General features: G+C 37.6%; 1 protein-coding gene across 9 annotated transcripts in view; it reads right to left on the bottom strand.

Annotated features, from left to right (window-relative positions):
• SOX6 (SRY-box transcription factor 6) overlaps window positions 1–21,448 on the bottom strand; it is a 581,763-nt gene that overhangs the window by 392,589 nt on the left and 167,726 nt on the right. For 2 of the 9 annotated variants that reach the window (XM_042446803.1, XM_042446806.1), the window contains exon 1: window positions 10,964–11,058. The exons of 6 other annotated variants lie outside the window; for them this stretch is intronic. The gene's annotated coding sequence lies outside the window, so the exon portion shown is untranslated. Of the gene's footprint in view, window positions 1–10,963; window positions 11,059–11,276; window positions 11,426–21,448 lie in introns of those variants that run through there. One more of the 9 variants, XM_042446811.1, reaches the window with a different exon arrangement.

Here is a 21,448-nt window from a genome sequence, read left to right as displayed (position 1 = left end):
ATTTTTGAAAGTTAATATCTGGTATTATGCAGATGAAGTTTTGAAAACACTTAAATGTTACCTAAGGATGTATCCACACTGCAGAATTAAAACAGTTTGCCACTTTAACTTCATGGCTCCATCCTGTGGAATCCTGAAATTGATAATTTTGTGAGGTATTCAGCCTGGTCTGTCAGAGAACTCTGGCACATCACCAAACTACAAATCCCAGCATTCTGTAGAACAGGGTCATAGCCTATAAAGGCCTACAGATTTTAACAGTATTCCTGAAGAAGAAAATGGAAGACTCAAGACCAAATTAGTAACATCACCGAGATTGTTGTTCTTGATACAATGAATCTAAAAAGCACATTTTATTGTTCAGTGAATTTCACAAGACTATTTACCATTTCGAAAGAGTCTGCTAAACCTCAGGCTTACTCCTGCCTCTCAGGACTTTCCAAAAGGAGGCAATGAAAAGCCCCTCTTTTTATTATTAAACTAAACCACAATTCCCATTTATAAACAAGAGTTTCTTTAAAGTGTGGTCATAACAATTTATCATTTTGGATCTTAGCTTGTTCTCACTGGGCATCATTTTGTACAAAGCACCATTACTTAAGTTCAAACATTATGTCAAACTGTGATTAGTTTAAAAGCAGAAGCATTGAAAGGGTAAAGTGAAGAGGAGGCAAGCTTAGGACATATTCACATAGTGAGAAACCAGTGTTTAATATGAACCAGGATAAAGGTAATGGTGCATGCCTGTGGGCATTTGGAGTTCGTGGACAACCAAAAGAATTGATCTGCTGTTTTCCCACTATATGAAAGAAATCCAACATTTCACTGGTGCCTCCAGCTGAGCTGTTCCTCCCAACCCTATTTCAATTGTCTGTGCTACTCTAAAACTAGATCCAAGCACTTCCTAGCCAACCAGCTTCATGGTAGGAGGTACAAAAGGGCTGCAGTGTTGAGGAAGGATTGCCTCCTTCCAGTTCTACCAGATCCTATTGTTCAGCCAGTAGAATGCAAGCAATGGGTACTAACCCATCTTAATCTGTACAATGCACAGTTGATGCTATGCCAAATGATGCCGATAAGCACAGAATTCTTCTTTTGTCCAGAAGACATCAACCTGTATCAGGATTTATGAGTTCTGCTTTGTTTCATGTTTAAATGAAATGAAACATGAAACATGAAACAAACATGCACCTCTATAGGCAGTACTTCCTGAGCAGCAGAATTCCTGCAGGTTTAGAATAATAGATTTGGGTGGGGGACCTATAGGTCATCAGGTCCAACCACCCATTCAATTCTGGAAATCTATCTAGAGCATCCCCAGCAAGTAGGTGTCCATACTCTTTTTTAAAACATCTAGAGAAAAAGAATCAAAGTACTCTTGCTGTCAAGAAGTTCCTTCCAATGTTCAATTGGAATGTAACCTCTTGTAACTTAAATCCATTAGGCCTGGTCCTACCTTCTGGGACAGCTCTTGAGATATTTAAATGATACAGCCATCTCAACCCCATCCATCAGTCTTCTCTTCACCAGGCTGAACATACCCAACTGTTTTAACCTTTCCTCATATATTTCGTTTTGTTTCAATCTTAATTTAAATATTTGACAAGCAAGGATAATTAGAAAAAAAACAGATACTTAAAAACTAACTTACTCATTTTTATTCTATAGGAATCAACCTACGCCTATCCCAACAGAGAAACAGCATTCTGTGATGGGTTGATTCATTCATTGGAATAATTACAAAAGGTCCTCAGAATGACAAACAGTTAAAATATTATGGAGCCCTATTAGGAAAGGCAACATAAAGAGCCCATTGCAAAATTAACCAAGTGACAGGTTTAGATGTATCATCACTTATTTTAAAGAACAGTTTATCGACACAATAGCATATAGGATAGTGCTATAAATGTTGCCAGAGGAGCAGTTTACAATATGCTTTGCCTTGAAAACCTGGTAAAAAATAAACCCAACAGACAGTGTTAGTGCTGTGCCTCTCTAATCTCTAAAGGCAATTGTATATACAGCAGGTCATAAACAAGGGTGTACAATGTCCATTTGCTTATCGCTTTGAAATCAGAAGTACAAAAGAGGAAGAATAAGATGTAACTGGCAAATTTGACCAGAGGCCAGTTCAGACAAGAAATGTGTTAAGGCCATGTTTCAAACATGTCTAAAACAAATAAACAAACAAACAAAATCCTAGTGACATTTTGTAAGATCCCCTTGGATGTGTATATTGTCCTTCAGCAAATTATCTCAGTTTACAGACAAAGAGAAAAGTCTGAACTGTGGCTTTTGCTTACTGAAAACCTAGATGATATATGTTATTCTTAGTATGATATGAGGCTATAGTGCTATGATTCTTCTTTAACTACCATAGAAGATTTTCACACCAGCTTAGAAGTGCTGGTAAAACATTGCTGGATCATTGAGGAAGTGCATGTGTGTGAAAGCCTGATGCGCTTCCTCAACACGGCATCGTCGGCTCTCCTCTACCATCAGTTAATTGTTTGGTGAGAGGGGATTTCCTCTGAACAGAAACTTTGTGTTCAGAGGAAATTGCCTCTACCCAAACAATTCACTGACACTAGAGGGGAGCCAACGATCCCTTGACGTTGATGAGGTGCACCAGGCTTTCACACACGCACACTTCCTCAACAATTCAGCAACATTTGACCATCATTTCTGAGCTAGTGTGAAAATCTTCATGGTTCCATCCTGTGGAATCTTAGGAGTTGCCATTTGGGAGGAGTATTTAGAATTTTCTGCCAGGATGTTCTAATGCTTCATAAAACTATCAATCCCACAATCCCATAAGATGCAGCCATGGCAGTTAAACTGGAATTGCAGTGCAGTGCTATAACTCTGTAGTATGAAAGAGCCCCAACCTTATGTCTCCATCACTATCAAAGGTACAGAATTACAAGGGAAGGGAGTAACAAAGATTAGGATATACACTCATACTAATGAATGCAAAGAAAAACAAATTATAGTGTGTTTTCCATCTTCACGATGCCTTTAGAAAAAGTATAGCTACCATGTCATGATGCTAAACTTACATTCAGCATACATGGATCTATCTCTCTAACTATATAGAAAGAGAGTCCAGAGCTCAAGTGCAAAGATACAGGAAGGTTAGCATGAAGACAGTTTTTGAGCAGTTATACAGTATGGTTCCATCAATCTGCAGATTCTTCATGTCTGAGATAGAAAAACTTGATATTTTAAGAAGTCTAACATGGGAGAAATCATAGGAGATTATCACATGGAGGAGCAAAGTGGATTGCTCCCATCCTTAACCAGTGGTATTCGCACAATTAGGGAGAAGATTATTACATCTCCGCACGCATTTCCCATGCTTCCCCTGTCCATAACTAGTAATGGACCCATTATTTGGTATTAATGGGAGTTTCCATTAATACCAAATGATGAATCCATTACTCTTTATGGATGAGAGAAGGATGGGATAAGCGTGCGGGGGTGTGATAATCTTCTCCCCAATTGTGTGAATACCACGCGTAAAGGACGGGAGCAATCTGCTTTGCTCCTGTCTGGAAATCTCCATACACTGGGGCTCAATATTGGCAGGGAGTTCATTATTAATTCTGTCTAATTGCACATATATTTTAACCAAACAATGAAAATATAGAATGCTGTTTATGGGCCTGAACAGACTGGCTGGAAAAGCTGGCTTCTGGGCAGCTTGGGGGCATGGCACTTTTACAACACACACACCCTGGTCCCTGGAAGCCACTCAGTCTATCAAACGAGGCAGCATTCAGCCATTCTGGGGGTGTGATGTTTGGATATGCATGGAGTGCCTGGAAGCTGCCTTGGGGTTGCACTGGGGCCACCTAAGGTAGTCCAAAACCAGTCCAAATAGGAGTGGATCTTTTCCGCTCCTATTTGGCTCAGCAGTGTAGGGCGCCTTCGGGACTGCAGTGTGTGTTTGCCAGGTTCCGAGGCATCTTTGGCAGGGGCGGCTTCAAGCCACCGCTTCATGGCCATTTGTTTTGGCCCTCTTACTCTCTCTTTCTATGGTGCCCCACATGGTGAATTATAAGTCTCGAGGATATCTGACTACAGAGGAGTCTTGATGGTCCAATTTTGGCTAATTATTCTTGAGGAGGGCTCAGTTCCCCCTGTATAGTCTTAGATGGTGCTGAAGAGCTGCCCCCCCCACACACACACACACATCTTTTGTTTCAGGTTACTTGGTCGTAATAAGAAAGCAGCTTTTAAATATCTGAAAGGATATCATATAGAAGATGAAGCAAGCTTGTTTTCTGTTGCTAGAGACTAAAATGAAAACCAGTGGATTAAAATTATAAGAGAAAAGAAATTCCACCTAAACATTAGAGAGAAATTCTTTACTGCAAGAACTGGTCAACAGGGGAATAAACTGCCTCAGAGGGTACTGGACACCTTTTCTTTTCTTCTTTTGTTTTGAGGTCTTCAAACAGAGGTTGGATAGGCATCTTTCAGATGTGCTTCAGTTGTATATTTCTGCATAGCAGGGGGTTGGGCTAAATGGTCCTTGTAACCTCTTCCAGCTCTAAGATTCCATGATTCTATAACTGACAGATCTGACTCTTAAATGTCCATGTTGGAATCCCATATTGTTGCTGAAATCACATTGCTTGCTTTCCCCTTCTCTTTCTTTCTTTTTTTAGATTTCTTTTCTTTCATTCTTATTTAGAGTGCATTTACTGCATTGTCCTCTCCATGCTCAAAACAGTTACACTTATTGAATATGGCCAGTGCAAATAGAAACAACTTATGTTGCAGTTTATTTTTGCAGAATCTACCAAAAATTGTTTGTTTGTTTTTTCCAATATTCAGGACAAAAAGAACTTTTAAAAAACTTAAAATGCAGGAGAAAACAACACTAAAACCATTCCATATCCCTACAGCAGACTACTAAGTGGTAGTGATAAGACTGCTATTGTTATATACCTTCAAGCCAAGTCTAACTTACAGTGACCTTATCCAAGGGTTTTCTTGGCAAGCTTCAGAGAAAGTTTGCCATTGACTTCCTTTGAGGCTGAGAGAATGTGAATTGCATAAGATCACCTGGTAGGTTACCATGTCTGAGTGAGGATTTAAATCTTAGTTGACAATCTTAATTCAACATTCAAACCAACATTATTGATTTATTTGTTTGTTTTATATCCCTCTTTTCTCCCATATGGCTTCCAAATTGGTTCACATGATACTGTACACTAAAACAAAATATCAAAAACTAGTTTTAATGCAAAAATGTAAACAATTCACTTAAAATCATTAATTTAGATCAGTCAAAACCACACTGAACCCATATCAAATTCACTGTACCACACTGAGTCACCTTCCATCATCACCTTCTACTAAATAAGCCCATTTTTTCATCAGATAACAGTATCTTCCATTGGACAGACAGCATGTTATACAATGGTTCCATAGCAGAAAAACCAAAGCAAATAAGCCAAACTACAATAAGTTACCAATATTATATCTCTTATTGTATATATACTACATAACAAGAGGTAAAAGCTTCAGTGTTACTATCCAAACTAACCCAAAATAAGATCATTTTACACTTATTCTTGAAGCAGTGGCTTTAAAGAAATGTAAGTTAATTATGAGAGGAAATCATGCTTTTGATCTTGTTGGAAGATAGATATTTGTTCCAAGAATATATTTTTTTTTCTTATTCATATTTCCTAACTGGAACAATTGAAACAAAACCAAGTGAAACTGCTGCTCACCCTTTTCAGAGTATTTACATATTAGTACATTACTCAGAAGTACTAATCAGTCTTAACAGACAGTAGTCATGGGGTATTTAATAGTTATTTCATTCTGCAACAACTGTAATGTGATGATAGCCTTAAACAGGGTACAACAGATAAGCCGAAAGGAAGGGAAGAGAATCGGCAGAGTAGCCAAAAACCACTTTATACAGAATAACAGGGAGACATGGAAAACTGATTCATCACAGTGACATGCAGCTTAATTACAACCACTCTGAAATCTTAATTCAGAGTTGGAGCACACACACACACACACACTGCAATATGTGAAACCTGAGCCATGTTGTTTAGCATAAAAGCAAGAATGTTATGTAAGTTGGAAAGCAGAATGCAGTGTGTCTAAGCGATAATAATTTGTTCTTCAAAGTGAGTGCACTCATGAGGAAATTCTCCAAACTGAAGTAATGGTTATATCACAATAGCACTAATTTACTTGGCACTGAGAGTTGGCCAGGGTTTCTGAACAGATACATCTGATCTGCTTTTTGCTTATTATCATTTCCAGGATGTGTTTCAACAATACACTCTAGATCCCATCATGAGATGATCCCCGCAGCCATTCCACGACAATCGACACCTGGTAGTGTTATGTGAAAGCCAACGTTTCTCATGTATTTTTATCAGTAAACCCAAGCTGGAATATGCAAAACTATTGCAGAATGTTCTGTGAATCTGTACCTGTCTATCACCATTCATCCAATGCCAAGACTGCATAGAACAATCATATAGATCATGCCATCAAAGGAAAAGAGATGTGCCATTGCATATGTGCGAATAGTCACTCTGTAAGCAATGTTGCCTGAACAGCTGCTGCTAGGAGAGGCAGAAGATCCTCCTTGCTTTTTTATACCTCTAGACATGAGCCAGGAAGTTGCATTCAGGCAGCTGTGTGAATCCATGTATTTTGTGCACTGTCAAAACGCTGTATTGGACAGTGGAACAACTTGGCTCTTTTGGCAGGCACGGTTTTGCTTCACTTGCTAGAAACATTAAAACAAACATGGCTTTCCTGATGATCAAATTTGTCCCAGCACTTTTAGGGCAGTTTTATATATACAATAGTAAATTCATACTTAATGCTGAACATATGCTCATCATCGAATTGCAATCAGTCTTAGTACTTTTGCAAGTATCATACATTTGCAAAAAAAAAAGTACGTTGAATTAATTGCATTGTAATGTGTGAAAAGGCCATTTAGTGAGCTGGGGGGGTCATATTGGACTTATAACAAGGGTAGGAACAGTGTGACCCTCCAGATGTTAGACTGCAACTCCCAACAGTCCTACAGAACAGAGCCAATGGTTAGGAATTGTGGGAGCTGTAGTTCAGCAACATCTAGTGGATTGCAGAGTCCCAAACCCTACCTTAGAAGAACTACTACACAATACAGATTGGGAAAGCTAGCTCACAGCATCTTTGTAGTACTAGCTGACCATTGCTGAGTCCTTAAAATATGAGGTCGTTCAAATACAAAGGTACACACAAGATATAATGTAGTTTGTTCCAACTGTTTCAGTGTATTTTGTCTGTTCATGCATCATCCTCAGATTCTAGCAACCACCAGAAATAAATGTTCTAAACAATGGTCTCATTCTTTCTCTCCAGACAACTCCCAGGAAAAAGCAACACATTCATTCTGCCCATTATTATCCATTACATGCCACCCCTTTTTGCATTATTCATTAAAGGACTAGACAGGATTTCTTGTCACATGCAACAAATATAGACATTCCAGTGGTTTGTGTTGCACTACAGTCTTATTTTAGGCTTCTTAACAAGCTTGCTCATAGCCATTTCCAGGCTATACCAAATGAAAGCAAAGTAGCCAAAATGTCTGTTCAGCCTCCATCACAAACTCATGACGACATGTTTCTGCTGTCCATTGATACAGTTTACATGTTTGGGTATTGTTAGCTAGAAGGGACCATTTGTATAAGGCTATTTGTTACATTTAATTTGTTAAATTTGTTAAATTTCTCCAAATACAAGCATGCTAAAATTAAGTATAGGGGAAGACAGATAAATTATATGGACTGGAGGTAAAGATGTGAAAATGGGTGGCCTCACTGACCCAGCTTAAAGTTAACAAGGAACCCTGCTTTTCGATTATGTTACATGGTGCCCTTACCCTTTGGTTCATGCACTTGTTTCCTTTTCCTCTTTCTTTTTGCACAAAATGAGAGGTTGAAAGCTTCTGTTTTTTTAAAGTAACCCAGGCTACATCTACACTGCAGAATTAATGCAACTGGAGACCATTATAACTGCCAGGGCTCAATGCTTTGGAATTCTGGGATTTGTAGTTTTGTTAGATATTTAGTCTTTAGAGGTTATATTTAGTCAGAGAGCTCTATTGCTGCAACAAACTACAAATTCCAGGACTCCATAGGATGGATCATGTCAGTTAAAGCATTGTCCAATTGCATTAATTCTTCAGTGTGGCAGCAGCCCCATTGCCCCATTATAATTGAATGTGAGGAGCTGTGGTTTGTTCTAATTCTGATCAGTGAATAATCCAAGATATCAGACCAGAGTCTGATCCCATTTTCATTTTAGCAAACCACAGTTAGAGCAAAACATAGTAACCCAAACTGAGAGGTGGGGGGGGGGGGGGGTGCCATTAATTTGAAAGTGAAAAGAATAGCTTTCATTCTCTTCCCCTTCTGTATAAAAGAGGAAAGAAGATAATATTTTCATACCAAGAGAAACCATGGTTCTCTGCTGTAGAGACCATATTATTTCTATATATTCATTTATTTTTAATTTTTATTATATAGCCTATAAAATAAAAACTGAACAGAAAATGAAAAATGTAATTGTAAGCAATGATATAAAACTGTCATATCAACTGATCTTACAAACAACAAAATCATAATGTTTTGGCCATCGCAACTACTTTAAGATCTATGTTACTTCAACTGGATTTTTTTCCTCCAGTATTCAATAAAAACTGACCAGATTTAAACAAAGTTGTTCAAATGTTTTTATTTTATCTCTCACATAAAAATGTAATTTACAACTTTAAACATTACAGCATACTCATAAAACTTTTTTTTTCAGTTTAGATAACTCAAGGACTGTTGGCATCTTTCAGATCTTTCATAATATATCCCTTCTGCTATAATCATTTAGGCCCTAGGGAAATTTATGTCCTCAGTATGCTAACTAATTATCTCTTGTTAATGTTTGTCAAACTATATGTCCAGCATATATCATACCTATTCCTTTTTTACTCTTCTGACACTCAAGACTATATGTACTCACCATATTAAGAATATTAGGAGCAGTCTACTAATTATTGCTGATTTAAATTCTGGTCCTTACACATCAGGAGAAACAGTTGAGTACAGAACAAAAAAAACCAAAAGAAGTCAAAGGCAATAAGAAATTAATTTTGTTGCTGTTTGTATATTTACTTAATAAATGATCTTTCCTACTTCATAAGACATCTGGGTCCCAGTATAGAACCCAAAGGAGTATGTTTGATGCATAGAACTCAGTTTAAAAGGAGACACCTAAAGAAGGAATAGTTTATGTCCAGATTCAGTGGAATCTGGAAGAGGAGATCTCTCCTTTCTACTACAGCCACCAGTTTTCCAGTTGCACCAGAGTCTGGGATGTTGGAGAAGGTACATCAGCGCAGCATGATATTTGTTTTAGACCTGTGTGTGTGGGGACAGTTGGGTATGGGTGTATGTTTACTTGCTCCTGTTTGTGGGTTATTTGCTACTGCTTATCATTTTTAGTTTTATTTTTACACAATTCTAAAATACACACATCTTGACAAAAACCATGTTTCATTCACACTAGAACATTTATGGCATATCTCTTATTCAACTTTGGAAATAGTATGCCTGTTACTTTTTTCATACCTTTTTCTTAAGAAATGAAAGTAGTGATTGGTCCATTAAACCTCTGCTAATAAACTAAAATTTATAATAGGTATTAAATGGATTACTGATTCTTGCTTGCAAACTAGCCTAGATTTATTAGAACAGGATCAAATTATATACAGGCAAAAACACATTTTTGAAGCCTAATCATTTCATGGAAATTCTACTTCAGCCCCCCACCTCAATACTGGTATGCTGAAAACAACTGGCTAAGGTTTTGGAGATTCAGCTGCAGTTTAAGCATGTTGTACTCAGGTCCACATACAGATTAGAAAGATTTGATATTTGGCTATTTGCTGTCTGCTTCCTTAAATTATCTTTCCTATGCAAACAGGAAACAGTTAACAGGAGGAGACATGGCCCTCATATAGCCCAGAGATAATGCACTGAACCTTACATACAAAAGATCCCCAGGCTAAAAAGGTGTTCTGGTAGTACAAACTGGATTAACTGAGATAGGCCTTCTTCCCTAAGCATCAGACTGTTTACTTAAAAGGTAAATTAATTTGTTTGTGTCTAATGACTGACTGGAAGAGCACACAAAATGCAACAACTGATAACTGGAAGATAGGGCATCTGACAATCATTCTGTGAAGAAGTCCTTCAGAAAAGCTGGCTAATAATTACTCTTTTCAAACAACAGAAAGCTTGGGTTTGCTGAGTTTTCCAGCAAACATGCCATAGCCTGTCACCTTGTCACTCACTCTTATGTTACATTTTTTTCTTCCTAATACAGTACCTACAACTTTGAAATTTTCATGGAGAAGTAGTGTTTTAGGAGACATTGGTGAGAGTGGGTGCTTCTGCATGCACTCACACAGGGACAAATTCTCCAGTCTCCATAATGACACCACTGTTTTTGTAATTACTGCTTTTCTTCATGTAGAAGCCCCACCTCATCTTTTTCTTCCTTCTGTAGTTTTCAATTCTCCACAGCTTTTACACTACAAGATAATTGATATACTTTCTGAAGTTGCACCATGGAGAATTATTCTGAAGAACACCACATTAAAGTTTGTTTTGGTTTTTCTAATCTACCCTTGTTCTTAACCGCAACCCAAGACAGGATTTCAGAAGTATTTTACAATCTAGTAACAGAAAAGAGCATTATTGCCAAAGCAGATTTTAAATATATATTTGATCACTTATGGGAGAAAGTGGGTTAGATTATGCTCAATATACTTTGTCTTCCTCCCCCTCACCCTGAACAAATAATATCTAAAATTAGATATTTCCTCAAGGAAACCATTTAATCCTTTGAAGAAGATGTGTGTGCTTACCTGGCTCTGCCATTCCAAACCGACAGGCTGAACAGTATTATCAGCTCTTTGGGTACTAATTCTTGCTTACTAGATGGATATTTTTCTCTTGCTGGATTAATAATCAACTTTCTAGATCAGTTCATTTGCAATTCTCTTCTGGTTAACCCTTTGTATTATCTTCCAGTTAACCCTGAGCAGCATATGAACTTTTCCACCAAATGTTTTAGGACAAATGAAATAAAACGATAAAGCTAAAACAAAATAGATAGTTAACTGGATTTGGTTTCACATGCTCCAAATAAAGGGGGGGGGGCAGATAGAAAGTACTTACACATTAATCCAGTGTTTCAAGTTCAGACAATTAAAGGGTTTTCCAGTTCTTGATATCTAGTCACATGAGTAGCCAATGCTGTTGTTCCCACCATGATCCTACTCAGCTGTTGGCAGATCCCTTGGTTCTTGCCCAGTGAGCAAAGAAAGTAAGAATCATCAGAATTCTCAAATGCAGAATAAATGTTACTTGCTGCAACATATGACTAGTTATCAGAGTTATCAGTTTATGCAAGGCTGTCCATCTGTGTTGTCACAGGGAAAGAAAAAATAAAAATAAAAGTGGCCAAGAGCAAGGAGAAGATAAGAGGCATCCAGTTCAAGCGAGGGCAGAATTAAAGAAAGGGGAAAACCTAGCACTTATTAAAGTTTCCTTACCACCCACCCATGTTAATAAACAGCCCATGCTGGATGGGATGGGTTGAGGGAATTGCAATTATAGTAGATCAGTGTGAGCTGTTATTACAGACAGTTCAAGCAAGAAAGCAAAATAGAAAATTAGAAAGTATATACTGTGGTTAGAAAAGAGAAAAGAGACATGTTTGCTGACTGACAGTGTCATAAGGAAGAAGGCTAAAAACCTTGGTATCACAGCAGAAATGTGATGACTGTAGCTCAGGTTAGGAAGGAAAAAGAAAAAAAAATCAACAGAAGTTCTGGATAACTAAGATGTCATGTTAAAGAAGAGGGAAAATAAAGGAAAGTGCAACTTGTCTATGCTGTCTATTCTTTTTAAAAATCAATGAGTTAGGTTTAGGGAGCCCTGGGCAAAATCCAGGAGATTGAAGCCTTTTCACTTTAACAAAAATGATTTCCCTGCAAAAAGCATGTTGGATCTGTTTTATTAAACAGCCCCAAAGTACCTTTATGTTCCCTACAGACAAAGGGCTGAACCTTTTCAAGATCAGACCTTACACAAAGAGGCTTGACCTTCCCTTTCCACAAAACAAGTAGCAAATGTATATTTTTACATTGGAGTAATGGGCTTTGTAGCAGCTCCTCTTAAAAACATTTATCGTAAACTTTCCATGAGAACTGCTATAGACAGTAACATGCTGAAAAGTGTGGAAGCAAACTTTCTTCATATTTATAGTGAATATTATTCTTTGGCTGTTTGAAGGAAAACCTTTTTAAGAATCCAATAATGTGAGAAAGCACATCGGCTAAATTTATTGTTAAGTATCACATCAATGATACTCCTGGGGTTTTTTCTTTCTGGGAAGAAAGCTTGAATAATATTTTCTAACACATTGGAGTGCTTTCCAGCAATGTGATGGCCTACAGAGGCAGTGTGGTACAAAAGCACACAGGAACTGTCATTTAGTAAACAAGCCCTTTAACGTTTTATTTTTTTTTCCAGAGGATGGACACAAATAAATCCAACTTTGTTTAGTAAAAGTGAACTAAAGTTATCGTTTGTTCTCTGAAAGGTACATTATCTCTCTTTCCTGTTTCACCTGACTAATCTTGAGGTATTTGTTCCATCACCTGACTTAGTGGTTGGCTAGAAATAATAAGACAAAACAATCTGCTATTGTTACATGAGACAACAACCTTTCATGTCCTTGAGCTCACCATGACCTTTCACCCTGACTATCCCCCAATGGTCTCTCCTAACAACTAAAACTACACTCAGGCTGAATTCCAGATTGTCATATAAAGAGCCCTGTCCTTTCAAAACAAAACCAATTTTTACACCAAGGTGGGGGAGAAACACAAGTCCATTGTTCCCTCACAGATGGAAGTTAGAGTTACTAAGGCAACAGCCCTAATCCTCCTTTTAACCACCTTTTTCACATCATTGGCCTATCAAGTATGCTACCTTTTAACTCATAAGCTCAAAAGCTGGTAGTCTAACTGGCTGCTCTAATTAGCTACGATTTTCACAGTACAGACAACATGATGAGCTAATCGAAATTTGCAAAATAATGACGTACCTCCAGCAAATATTCCTCCTCCTGAGGCCCAGTCTTAGAATAACAATAATGAGACCATTATTAGAGGAGGGCATTAAAATGCTGCACTGCTGCTAAACAGAGAACTTAATTGTTCTGGTCTTGTCCATTGAATCAACAACCTATTGTTGCAAACTTGAAAAATAAAGGACTAGAGAATGGGTGCCATAATGATTGGTCTGTGCTGCCATACCAGCACTCTGCAGAATTGTTTTTCCTTTTGAAACTCTTGATGGACTAGTAGTTTTGTTTAAAAGTAATATAAAAGGCAATTGTTTGGACAAAAAGTGCTATTTATTGAAATCCTTAGAAGCAGTTGCAAGGATCTGTTCATGACCCCCTGAGATTTTTTTTTAAAATCACAGACACAAGAATATGTAATTTACTATTGAAAGAGGTTTTTAGTACTGCCGGTGATTACCCTAGATACCACTGCTTATCTGGGTACTGTAAAGAGGGAGCACACTTCCTTGGAAATCTCTCGGATCAATAAAATGTCAAGTCTTGTAGACCAAGCTATGAACATATCAAGACAAGCTGGTAAGTGACTAAATATAATTTACTCAAAATAGTATATTTAATGGCTAAGTAGTTACTTATAAGTCAATGTTATCAACAAATAACTGTATGCACTCAACACTTTTGGTAAAGCATTTGATCGCCACTTATAAAGGCTTCCTTTTCAAAATGGCTATGTACATGTTTCACTGCCAATGGTAGCTCTTTCAGTGTCAATGTTGCTGTCCATTCACAGACACAAAATACAAGTATTTCCTTCAAAAGTCTCAGAAGCAACAAGAAAAGGGAGTACCCATAATATACTAACAGGCTGTGATCCCTAAAGACTTTTGCAGAAAAGAAAGGCACTTAAGCTGATGTAAGACAGGGCCCAAACTTTCTTTTCTTCAGTTGCAGCCCCCCATGTCATATTTCAAAGTCTGTCAGGGTATTTCACCTCTCAAGAACAAGTTTCTGTGAGATTAAGGGCATGTCTACATTGACAAGAAAAGCCATTTTATTTTGGGATTACTCTGATCCACAGCAACCACACTCCCCTTCAAACACACTCTGGTCTGATACATTACACTGTGCACGGTCCCACATCCATGGCTGCTCTAGTGTTTTTTTTTTTCCTCTCTGCCCACCTCCCATGAGTACATACACACACACCACCTAATACCAACATCATTATGGAGCACTATTGACACACACACACACACACACACACACACACACACACACACACACGAATATCTGGATTTTATGCTGAAAACTGGGATAAACCCCCACTTTTTTCTTCTGGATTAAAGCCCTAGGGCAATGAAAAGGAACAGGCTCGCCCCCCAATCATCCTATACATCATTTGGACAGGTTGCTGTGAAAACTGAGACCACTTTATGTGGTCCGTGTAGATGCAGCCCAAGAAGCTAAATCATAGTAAACTCTGTTTGTGCTTCTCATGCCTCCCAGAATGAATACACATATATAGCATCCAAAATTAGTACAAGTAAGCAGACTTGTGCAAATTGCTCCAATTTTTTTTCCACTGAGAATTCCTAAAATGGATGGACGAACCAAGGCCACTGTTAAGTAAAGAGATTTTAAATTGTTTTGTGATAGTGGAGTGTTTTGGAAAGCAGTGAGCCCTCCTGCATTAGACATTAGCAGACATTGTATGGCGATCTATCAAGAATGTCAACAAAGGAGAATTCCCACCTTGGCAGAGTGTTAGACTGGATGTCACTGGAGGTCCAATTCTTATGGGTCAATGAGTTCTTCTGCAACTTCTCAACAGTTTGCCAGTCTGTACACATTTGCTTATCTATCTTGAACATGGATGCCATGCTTTGAATATGTTTAACTAATACAGTGTTATCAGTGTTTGTTTTATAAGGTACTTCTTAATTATATTTCTCAATTGGCAAAGAGTCCAGGCAAGGCTGCATTCTGTCACGCTATTTGTTCAGCTTGTATGCAAAAAAAAAAGTCATACAAAGAGCAGGTTTGACTCAGAAGAAAGAGGAGTGAAAATAGGAGGAAGGAGCATCAACAAGCTAAAATATGCAGATGACATCATAATACTAGCAGAAAACATCACGGAGTTGCAGTCAAAAAATCAGAAAAAGATTAGAAATTGGAAGGCCAGCTATGAAGGAACTAGGCAAGATCCTAAAGTGTAAAGATACACAACTGAGCACTAAAGTCAGAATTGTCCAAGCCATTGTATTCCTCATCACCATGTATGGATGTGAGTCAGTGAAGAAAATGGAAAAGAAAAAAATCAACTCATTTGAGATATGGTGTTGAAGAAGAGTACTCAGGATACTGTGGACAGCCAAAGAGACAAATAAATGGGTCCTTGAACAGATCAGGCCTGAGTCTCCCTAGAAGCTAAGATGATCAAAGTGAGTCCGTTCTCCTTTGGCCACATCATGAGAAGGCATGTCTCATTAGAAAAGACAATAAGGTAGTAGAAAGAAAGCAAGATCACACATAAGGCTAGACTCAGAACTTTATCACACAGGCCCTGGAATGGGCCTGTTGTGTTCTAAAAGGGAATGTGATGGGGATGGGAGGCGGCATAGAACACATTTTACTGCACAGGAAGAATGCTGCTACCACCACTGAACATTCCCATCACATTCCAGATGTGTTCCTGAAAAATCGCCCCAGAATGTGATGGGAATGTCTGGTGGCAGCAGCAGCGTTCTCCCTGTGCAGTAAAATGCGTTCTATGCCATCTCCCGTCCCCATCACATTCCCTTTTAAAATGGAACTGTGTGATAAAGTTCTCAATCAGGGAGGTCACAGGCCTGAATTTACAAGAACTAAAGCAAAGCAGTGGAGGATAGGGGTTCTTAGAGATGTCTCATCCACAGGGGCTCCATGAATCAGGGTCAACTCGAGGGCAGTTAACAACAATGACAATAGTCCATCTTCACATCTGTTGAGATTGCCAGGTTCTGAGAAGAATAGAAACGCTTTTATTTTATCTTCAGGGAAAATAGACATGTTTCCCATTTCTATAACTCACAATGGGGAAGTAACTAGCAGCCAATATATAGCTATTTGTTGCTCCTGCTTCAGTGACCAGACAGTTTAGATAGCACATGGCTCTCCACACATCAACTTATGCTGTCTCCATAAGGAATGAGGCATGCCCTCCACAAAGGAACAACTGAGGAAATGATAAGGCTCTGGAAGATAATGAAGATAATAGATGCAATATGCATCTATGGGAAATCTATGAGAACTTTACTCGGAAAGCAGTTTTGTGAACACTTACAAATATTTACAAATACGAATAACTGCCTGAACATTTTTGACAGAAGAATATATAAAATATAAAGAAGCAATCATTAGAAGTTTGGACAAAATGAAACAAAAACATTTGTGGAGAGCAATGATGCAAAATACGACAAAGCACTATAGAAAAGGGAACACTCATTCAGGATTTTTAAATGTTTGAGAAATTTAAAGATGAAACATAGCAGTGCACCAATATGCAAAAAACTAATTTAAGAGATTTAGGAAGAATGAAGACAGATTTAAAAAAAAAAAGTATGTACACATTGGCCTGCATTGTATTGGTTAGTTTCAACTAGAGTACACTCACTGAAGTCAATTATTGAAAGGTGAATTCACACACTGGTAAATTCCATTGATTCAATTGGTCTTTTCCATTTGGGACTAACAACAGGCCATTTTGTAACAAATCAGAAAAATGATCTTCATGACTTAAATTGCATTATTTATTTCCACATTGTAAGTCACCTTGGTTCCTACACTGTGAAATGAGCGGAATAAATAAATAAATAAATAATCTTAATGGAATTAGTAATGCCATTTCCTGTCTTTTAGCAAATGCAGTCACATATTCGCATAAATACACACATATTTGAAGGATTATATGTAGAAAGTCAATTGACAATAAATATACCAGATTTCAGGTTAATTCAGGAACTACCTGAAATAAATATCTTACATGTAAACTCCTTCAGACTGTCTGGTTTTGGCTCACTCTGAACTGTTATATGTACTTAGGTTTTTATCACTGTATTGTTGCAAGAGTATAAAAAGCTGGTATTAACATTGAATAGGAATGCAACTGACTTCCATACTGATAAAAAAACAATTTCGTTTACTTCTTGGCATCACAAAACACATTTCCTTTAAGTGAGGCACTTTTCCTTTGTAAATTGAATAAGAAACTACATAATATCAAGTAGTTTTAAACTGTAAACAAGACCTCTTGATTTATGCAATCCTTGCTTTGCTTCATTTATCTTCATCTTGTTAGGCTAAATTAATTATTCTCAGCATTGCATACTTTCTCTTTTCATTACATCAGATATTATGGTCTGGATGTAGGGAAGATACTCTCACTAGAAAACTCTCCTAAAGAAGAGTTTCCAGATATGTATGGCTCTAAAAATATTAACTAGATTAGATGTATAAAATAGATACTTCATTGGCTTTAAAATAATTGTGTTATTTCCCCAAAAATTCTTTCAGACTATATCACAAGGGGTTTTGTTAACATGGAATATTGTAGGTATCATTCATGATAAAACCAGAGTAAAACTGACATTACACAATTCTATGTGGTTATGCCAATATTGTATAACAGTTTATTACTTACAATTATAAAAACACTGTTTCCAATTATTTATCCAGGGCAAATGAACTCCATAAGGAGATGACCACTAATTGTTATACAGTTTCCCTCCGAATTCTCTATATATTTATACAGAATGCACTATATAATTAACAGTAATCAGCACCAGTTTAGTTGATTTTGTACAGTAACAAGGGGCAGCATGTTAAACTATTTTGCAAGTCTCCCCCCCCCCCTTCACTTGCTACAGTACAGCTTCTGCAGCTATGTAAGTGGACAAAACAGTAAAGCCTTTTTTAATCTTACCCTGATCAACCAAGCCTCTCCCCCTTTAACCACAGCTTTGTGCGTGATATCTTTCTGCTAGTGTTTCTTATTTAATTAAAACAGACACTGACAGAAGGACATGGATTAGGACTGTAATGATGCATTTACTTAGATTAATCGGAGTCTCCTTTTGGAGTAATGGCTTAAACAAAGAACAAAAGGAAATTGTTATGAAACAGCCTTTTATCCCAAGCAAAGGTCATATTATGAGGTTTTTAATTTTGTCAGCCTCTGTTACACTGGGCCTCACCACTGGAACATGAGAAGTGCCTTTTTTTCCCTCTCTTCCAAAGCCCATTATTATAATATAGCCATTAAAGCTGCAAATTAAAATGTCTGATTTTAAAACAGGTTGCTTAGCTTTCAGAACCCTCTAATTAGCATGTTGTGCATTGTTGTGAAGGAAAGAGGACTAGAACACTAATGACCCAATGCCAGGTGACTGCACTGCTGCACAAAGTAATAAAGACCTTTTTTCTTTTTAAAGCAACACAGTGAATAATCCAAGCTGAAGTCTTTTCTGTGCCACTTTTTACATAATGGAACAGTCACACTTATCCACATATGGCAGTTCAGGAGATACTGCCATGGGTTTAATATGTCAAGAATAAAGCAAATCAGAATTGTGTAAGAATAATGAGAGAGAACAAAGCTAGACAAGCTATAAGAAGCCAAAGGGGACTTAATAAATTAACAATGCAGTTTTGTACAGGTCTACTTATTGAGTGCAGGTACTCCTGGATAAGTAGCTATTTCACTTTTTCATTCTGGCACTGGAATTTCTCCATCTATTATTATTATTATTATTATTAACTTTTATTTATAAAGCGCTGTAAATTTACACAGCGCTGTACATACAATCTACTACCACTGTTGTGTGATTGAGAGCATACTGGGTTAGAAAGGGAGCGGAGTCTGATCCATTAGCGTTCTGACCTCAGTGCAGACAGAAGCATGGTTTTAGGATTCAAACCAGGGCATGCTTTAGATTCCCAAAACAGACATAAAGTCATTCTGGGTCCCATGGGACCACTCCCAAGTAAATTGAAAACAGCCCCTGGAAAGCAGCACATTTCTGGGTAAATACCATTTAACTCAGGGAATCTGTGATGGGGATTTTGAGGTGCAGTGGGGTGGAGTTTTAAAAATGGGAAAGCACTTGTGGGATGCCCTAATTCAACTGACACAATAAAGCCTGGTATGGGGGCACTTCAGTCTCTTCTCAGCTATTTTCTCATTGTGAAATGTGTTCTCCAAGCAGCTATTAGCTATACAGTGGGGCAGGATGGGATTACAGACACAATATGGAGATATGTATATTGGAAAAAATGGCATGAAAATTTGGCACCTCTTCTTCCTTGTTCCTGAAGTAATCAGAGACAGATCCGTCCAAGCCTTTGCTTTAATAAAACACAAAAGTTAGGGGAGATACACTTCTGTAGCTCCCAGAACACTCATGATTTGTCGGTTTGGAAATATACTTCATGGAAAGAACAGGGAATTCTTATTTCATCACAGAAAACCCATTCCTACTGACTTATATTTCAAGTGCAAAGCATTGTGTTTAATCAGTAATCTGAACACATTTTTAATCCATTCTCCAATGTCACTTTAAAAAAAAAATAACTGTATTGTACATTAGGGCAATATCCTATGCTGGACTATGGTCTATGGAGTGGTGAATTCCACCAGATCAAACGGGGAGTAAGACGACAGCATTATCCTCCCTCAAATACATACACACTCCTAATAGACTGGTTGCAGTACTGCTGTAGCCACTCGCATGCTTCCAAAATGGGCTCTGGATGTCTGATTTTCTGGCAAGACAGAGAGATACAAGTGGAAGCACAAGAATGCTCTACGATAACCACCAGCTCAGCACTTGATTTAACCTTCTATTTGGCATTAATCTTACAGATTTCACTGATCAACAATAACTCAGTACCACAGAAGCAAACTCCATGCCTGTGTGGTATACCTTTTTCTTACAGCAAGAACATTGAAGCCAGCCCAGCATTTATGGATCTCACCTAAGGTTGCCATAGTTCTCTACTAAAAAAAAACAGGACAAAATGTAGGACAAAATGTAGCCCAAAATATAGGACAATTGTAGGATAAAATTTAGCCCAAAATGTAGGACATTTAAGGTCCTCCATTTTTCTTAAATGTCCTACATTTTTGGCTAAATTTTATTCTACAATTGTCTTATATTTTGGTCTAAATTTTGCCCTACATTTTGTCCCTGTTTTTAGTAGAGAATTATGGCAACCCTAATTTCACATGTCTACCTAAAGCAAACTGCAGATGGTATTTTTTCTCTGGCCGTGAAATTACAGAAACCATTCTACAAGATTTGAAGACAAAAATATTCTTTCAAATCACAAGTGTAGACAATGGAAATAAGAACTTCCTTAGTTCTCTAGGCAAAGGGAAGCTATAAAGGGAAATATGCTCTTGTTTCTCTCCTTGGCCTTATAGACATTCAGAAGTTTTCAAGGGAATGAGAGTCATTTCCTGTCTCACCTAAAACAATCAACCCAATTTCCCCCCCTGGTGTGGACAACCTTAGTGGAAATGAGTAACATGTTGCTTTTATTTTCCCCTTCAACCTTTAAGAAATATTAGTTATGGATATAATATGGATGATATTATTATTTTTTATTATGGTTATATGTTCCTGAATGTATTCATGCAAGGTGACCTATCCACCTTGTCTAATGCTAGCATAATGCAGATACCTTATTTTCTCCAGCTTCAAAGTTATAGCCTTACTACTTAATAGCTACTTCTTTCTACTCAAGATGAACCATGGGTGGAGGAACAGGTAACAGTGACTAGAGTGAACTAAACCTCAGAGATGGATAAATACTGTATGGGATCACCAAACTGAGCAGGAACAAGGTGAGAAAAAAGTAAGGCACATACTAAAGTAGAGAAGACCAACTGCCCTTTCAGCATATTGGTCAGAATATAAGAAGTACGTATAGATATTTATTTTATCTATATCACAGAAATTAGTGAAAAGCCATTGGCCTCTATGACGCAGGGAAGGAAAGACCAGGAACTCAGTTCAGATAATGGTGTACTATAGAGGCTGGGGATATGCCACAGAATTATTAGAGTTCTGAGAATTATCAAATCCATGACACCATTAGGACACGTTTATGTATCCATTTGCTTGTTCCACTGTACCATACACATGATGACTTGTGCCTGAATTTGTGAATTAGGTTTATTGGAAAATATAACTTTTATGTGTTTTAGTAAAATCAA

The sequence above is a fragment of the Sceloporus undulatus genome, chromosome 1, assembly GCF_019175285.1.
Source record: "Sceloporus undulatus isolate JIND9_A2432 ecotype Alabama chromosome 1, SceUnd_v1.1, whole genome shotgun sequence".
NCBI lineage: Eukaryota > Metazoa > Chordata > Lepidosauria > Squamata > Phrynosomatidae > Sceloporus > Sceloporus undulatus.
This window is presented reverse-complemented; position numbering and strand designations above follow the sequence as displayed.